Source organism: Eschrichtius robustus, chromosome 12, assembly GCF_028021215.1.
Source record: "Eschrichtius robustus isolate mEscRob2 chromosome 12, mEscRob2.pri, whole genome shotgun sequence".
Classification (NCBI taxonomy): domain Eukaryota; kingdom Metazoa; phylum Chordata; class Mammalia; order Artiodactyla; family Eschrichtiidae; genus Eschrichtius; species Eschrichtius robustus.
This window is the reverse complement of record NC_090835.1, coordinates 85,934,468-85,940,013: the sequence shown is the minus strand read 5'-3', so window position 1 is coordinate 85,940,013 and position 5,546 is coordinate 85,934,468.

Genomic DNA, 5,546 nt, shown 5'->3' with positions numbered 1-5,546 from the left:
GGCCTCAAGGCCCCAGGCCCCGCCGCTCCTCCCCGCTCCCCCCTCCTCTCTCTTCCACCTTCCCCCTCCTCCCGACCCTCCTCCCCGCGAATCCGGGCTCCTCGCCGGCCAGGGTCTCTCCCTCCTCTCTCACCTCCCCCAAACCCCACCCCCGTCTCTCCTTCCCCGGGGCGGCGGCGACCGCGGGAGCGGGGAGCCGGGAGGGAAGGAGGCGGCGCCGGGGACCGGGGAAAGCTCCCGGGCGGAGGGAAGAAGGAGGGTGCGGGAGGAGACAGGGCGGGGGGAGACCGGGGAGAGGGCACCTCCCACAACCCGAGCCCCGGGAGCCGCCCGGATCCCGGCCCCGCCCTGGACCGCCCACAGCGCCGGGGGGCGGGCGGCAGGGGAGCGGGGCTCCGAGGTAGGGGAGAGGGACGCCGGCGCACAAGCACACACGCGCGGGGACCCGCAGGCTAGACCACTGGAAGCTGAGGTGGGGGCGAGGGTGCCCGAGCCAAAGGCCGAGGAGCTGGAGCTGAGACAGGGAATCTGGGATGCAGGTGGAGAAAGACGGCTGCACAAAGAGAAGGCAGCCCTGGTTCGGGGTGAGACGAGAGAAGCAGAGGCCGAGGGCCAGGAAGAGAATGAGACGGGTGGGAGAGAAAGGAGAAGCCAGGGTCAGACAGGGATGGGCGGGGAGGGGAGGGGGTGAAGGCCGGGAGCCACCTCAGCGCGACAGGAGTTGGGTGGAGAAGACAGAGCTGGAGACCAGAGCGGCTCCGTGGGTCCAGCAGCAATGCTACTCGCCTGCTTCGGGGAGGGAACGCGGAGAGAGGATTGGAAGCAAAAGATGGGGAGGGTAGCATCAAGGAGAGAAATTGAAGTAGGAGGGGAAAAAAGAAAGAAAGAAAGAAAAAGACCAGGAAATAAAGAGCCTCCAAGTGGGCAGAAGCCAGCATTATCTCTACTCCAGCAGGGCCTAGCAATCAATATTTCTTGACTAAGGAAGAACTGGGAGCTCTAGAGACAGTGGGGGAAGTGCAGGCCTTTTGACAGTTCCGGAGACTCCAGGCTGTTGTCTGGTGGTGGAAGGTGTGTGCCTGTGTGTGTGTTGGGGGGGGGGGGGCGCACGTGTGTATATTGTTCATGGGAATGAGTTTGGGCTGCCAGAGGAGAGAGAGGGCTCCTTCTGGAGGATGGGGTAAAACAAAAAGCTTCTTTCTGGCTTGTCCTGGGAAGGAGGTGGGGAAAAGCCAAATGCTGTGAGACTGATTAGAACTGAGGTTCTCAACCTTCAACCCTTGAAACATTTTGTCATGACTCCTTTACTGTGCTGAATTGAAGCTCATAGAGGAAATAACCTACCTACACACAGAACTTAAAAAAAAGTCAACATGCTTCCCTGTCTGTGACATAAGAAAAAAAGTAATTTGTAGTAAAAGAACATAAACAGTATTTTAACGAGTATTGAAGTCATGATGAAGTAGGCAGATGCTTGCACTTATCCATAGAATTACGGGGCTGGAACTGCTACAAATGCGGGATGATACAGGTGCTGAGTTGGTGACTCAACTACCTCCAGCACGTCGCCATCAATGAGGTGACTTAACGAAATGTTGAACAACTCTTGGTAGCAAAGTCAGTCTTCCCTGAATTCATGCAGAACCATAATTGCATTCCTAGAAAGTTCATTGTATATTAAAACCACTTTTAAAATTGTATTAAATTCTAGGCTCCAATAATTAAACACAAGTTTTCACCTACATGAATGTCCTAGGGGACATTTGAGAATCTGGAGGAGGGACAGTTCTTCATTGTTCAAGCTATGCTTGAAGAGTATCTTATTCCCCTACCCTACCCATAAGGGCCCACAGTTCCCCCCTCATCATTGTAATTACAAAAAGAAAGCCCACGAATCTTCAAACTGTTCCCTAGGGAGTAGCTGAGACCCACTGAGCTAGAAAATGGGCAGAAGAGAAGAAGAGAGTGGGGCAGGATTTCTAAACACTCAAAATGATAGCAACCCCTCCTCTGAGTGACCTGCCGTTCTTTCAGCAGGGCAGAATCAAAGATGTGGGTGTCAAGTTATTGGCAGCAGAAAAAAACATCATATGGATGAGAATTTTCCCAGACTGCTTTAGAAAGAAGAGTTTCCTGTCTCTGTGCCCTGTCTATGGGCTAGGTCAGCTCTCTGGTCTCGGTGCTCTTTCATGGTCCTGGCAAGTTTGAGTGCCCAGAGGACACCCTTCCCCGTCCCAGCAGGGCCTTTCTGTAGGGGAGTATCTGAGTAGGCATTCTCTCAGGAGCCCACAAGTTCCTCACCTAGTTTTTGTTTTTTTTGGTTTTGGTTTTGGTTTGTTTGTTTGTTTTGTTTTGTTTTTTGCCACATGCAAGACTTGTGGGATCTTTGTTCCCTGACCAGGAATTGAACCTGGGACCCTAGATGGTGAGAGTGCCAGGGAATTCCCTAGTCGTTCATTCTGGAAACTTGTCTCTGGCTTCCCTGAAGTCCTGAGTCCTTTACTATGCTGAATTAAGGAGGATGGAAGGATGGAATCCCCCCCTGGAAAAGAGGAGTCTATGATTCTATGAACTTGAAAATTATCTTGGTAATATTAATCACCACACTGCTGATGCTAGCCCAGGAAAGGAAACAACTTTAATGTCCAAATCACAGAGTGTTTATTGATTCAATAAATTAGAATGTTGTCTGTTCAAAGGAATAGTTATAAAAACATGTTCAAAAGAGTATCTAATGACATTTACATGGGAAAACATGAGAGTTCGGGGGAAAAAAAGCAGAATACAAAATGTGTACAACTGTGATATAATATGTGTTTAAAAGCTGAAAGAAAATACATCAAAATGTTAGCAGTGATTACCTCTGGGGCCATGAATTGTTAGATAACCTTTTTTGGTCATATTTGTTCAATTTTTGTTCAAATGTTTTACAAGGGTTACCTTTATAATCCTTTCTCTTTTTAAAGTTGGGTTTTGTTTTCTTTTAACCTTCCAAAGCACATTGAAACAGTCTAGCCAGTATCTGTTATTCAGTGGGCAGGGGCATTTGAGGGTGTGGAGAGAGGCTCCAATTATATTTACTATACAAACCACTCACCTTTTTCCACCAGTAGCTGCAACTTCCTCCTTTCACACTTTTTATCTTCCAATATTGCTTCCCAGCTTCCCGGTCCATATTCCTCAGGGACATTTATTGAGGTCCTTCCCCAATTGCAGCTTGAGTACCCTAACCCCACCCTCCCCACAGCCAATCCACTTCTTCCTTCCACACCAGGCACAGAAGTCCTCTCCTCCGGAAAAGTCCCTGGACCTGATTCCATCCTTCTGCCATCACTCCTGTATTCTTTGTGCCTTTGGAAAAACCACCTCCTTTCTCGGTTTTTGACTGTTTTTCATAGAGACGGTGGTGTTCCCACTTGAATTACCTGAGAATGACCAATCTCCTTGTTCATTTTATTTCCCATACTTCCACTTCCTTTCCTGTCTTCTGCCTTGTCTTCTGCCCAACCCTGAAAGCAAAGAGCCCAGAATTTAACACCTTGTAAGCTCTGAAAACATATTAACCAAAGTAGCTTAATTTATTGATGATCTGCTAGATGCTAGGTGCTTTCGGGGTGAGGGGATGGTATCTAAGTTAATTCTCTCACAACCATGCAGAGTAGATGTTAGTGCCTTAATTTTGGAGCCAAGTAAACTGTGATTTAGAGAAATTAAGAAGCAAATCAAAGGACATCCAGCTACAAAATCAACAGAGCCAATATTTGAATTCAAGTCTTTTACTCCATTTCCAAATTCTTTCCCAGGCATTCAGAGACTTAATCTCAAGGCACTTCTCTCACCCAAGTCCCACCTCAAGGCATTCTTTATCAAAGGTCAAACTGCATTTCAGTTCTGTCTTCCCATCTAAAGCAGCAGTGGTGACTGTGTGAAGGGAGGATATTCGTGCCCTCTTACATTAGGATGAAAGACTTACCTTGGCGGGGGTGGGGGGGGGGGGGTGGGGGGGCGGTTTCTGTCGTACACGGCTCTTGCTGTTTAGAACAATGTATGGGATGAAGATTTAAAATTCAAACATGAAGTTATTTACATGCTGGACTTCACTCAGGCATATACAGAGGAACCCAGTCTGGAATTCACAAAACTTCAATAAAATAAAAAAGCCACACTGTGAATGCCTGATCGAGCACTTACCTCCTCTACCCACAAGGTGCTCTGGGGTCGTGGGGAGCACTGTCTCACAGGATCTCAGGGCCAATAACCAGATTACAAAGTTGACACCATGAGTTACCTCTGCAAATAATTTCTCCATAAATAAGCCCGTCTATAGTAATGAATGAACACAGTGTAATGAAATGCTCGGTCAACCTAAGCAACAAAAAAGGAAAATGGTAAGTTTGTCCCTCTTCTAAAGGGTATATGAGGTCAGGTTAACAGACTTAGAAAATATTCCATTCTCACAAAGAAATTTAGTGCATATTTCTACTCCTGGAACTATGAGACAATTGGATTTTTAAATAAACAAGTATTATGTTTAATTAAATATATATAATTAAGTATATACCAGGTATGAGTACCTGTACATAATTATTCATACCATTTTGAAAAGTACATGCATCTTAATGCATGTATGAAATTGGTTGGTGGGGTTTTTGTTTGTTCATTATGCTGCAACAGATTTGTCTCTTCTGATATGTCCAATTCATGTACCCTATAATGATTCTCACTTATGCTAAACACGCTAGCACACTAGCCAAATAAAACTCAGTGTAAAAAGACACATCACCCAGATTTTTCTATTAGAAACTACAGAATGTTGGAAACTCTTATTATTTGATATGTATATGCAGATCTCAAGCCCATAATAAACACAATTATGTTTCTGCAGTAAAAGGCATGACTATTAACATTAGGTTGAGTAAACAAAGACTATAAATAGCTTCACCTCTGGCTTTGCCACAAAATGGATGCAAGTCAGGCCAGGTTTTGCCACCCAAATGAGTTAGAAACAAAATTTTTGGTTTTCAGAACGTTGCGGACTTTGGAATTACAGAAAAGCATGTGTGGAACCAACTGTATAAACATGAGAAAACTTTTACAAATAGATGTTTTTAGGAGTCAAATGAACACATCTGAGGCAACAGACTAGAAATGTCTTTTTATTATTTTTTAAATTTTTATTGAAGTATAGTTGATTTACAATGTTGTATTAGTTTCTGGTGATTGTTATACGTGTGTGTATACATACAGACTAGAAATTCTATTTATGGAAATACCATAAAAACACCATTGAGGATCTCCATAAAGGCCCTATATGGAAACCATGACCCTATTACAGTGGGGCAGGTGGGTCCTGCCCTGGTCCAGAGAACCATATGTACCATTCAGATCCTAGCAGAAGGGAATGCCTAGAACAGCTGTGAAGCAAGCTCTGCTTTTAGCAACCTAGAGTAAACAAACACCTGCTGAGTTTTAACTCTTCCCTATTCTTCCAAGCCATCACTCTGAAACTCTAAAAACCAACATGACTCATCCACACCTTCAGATGC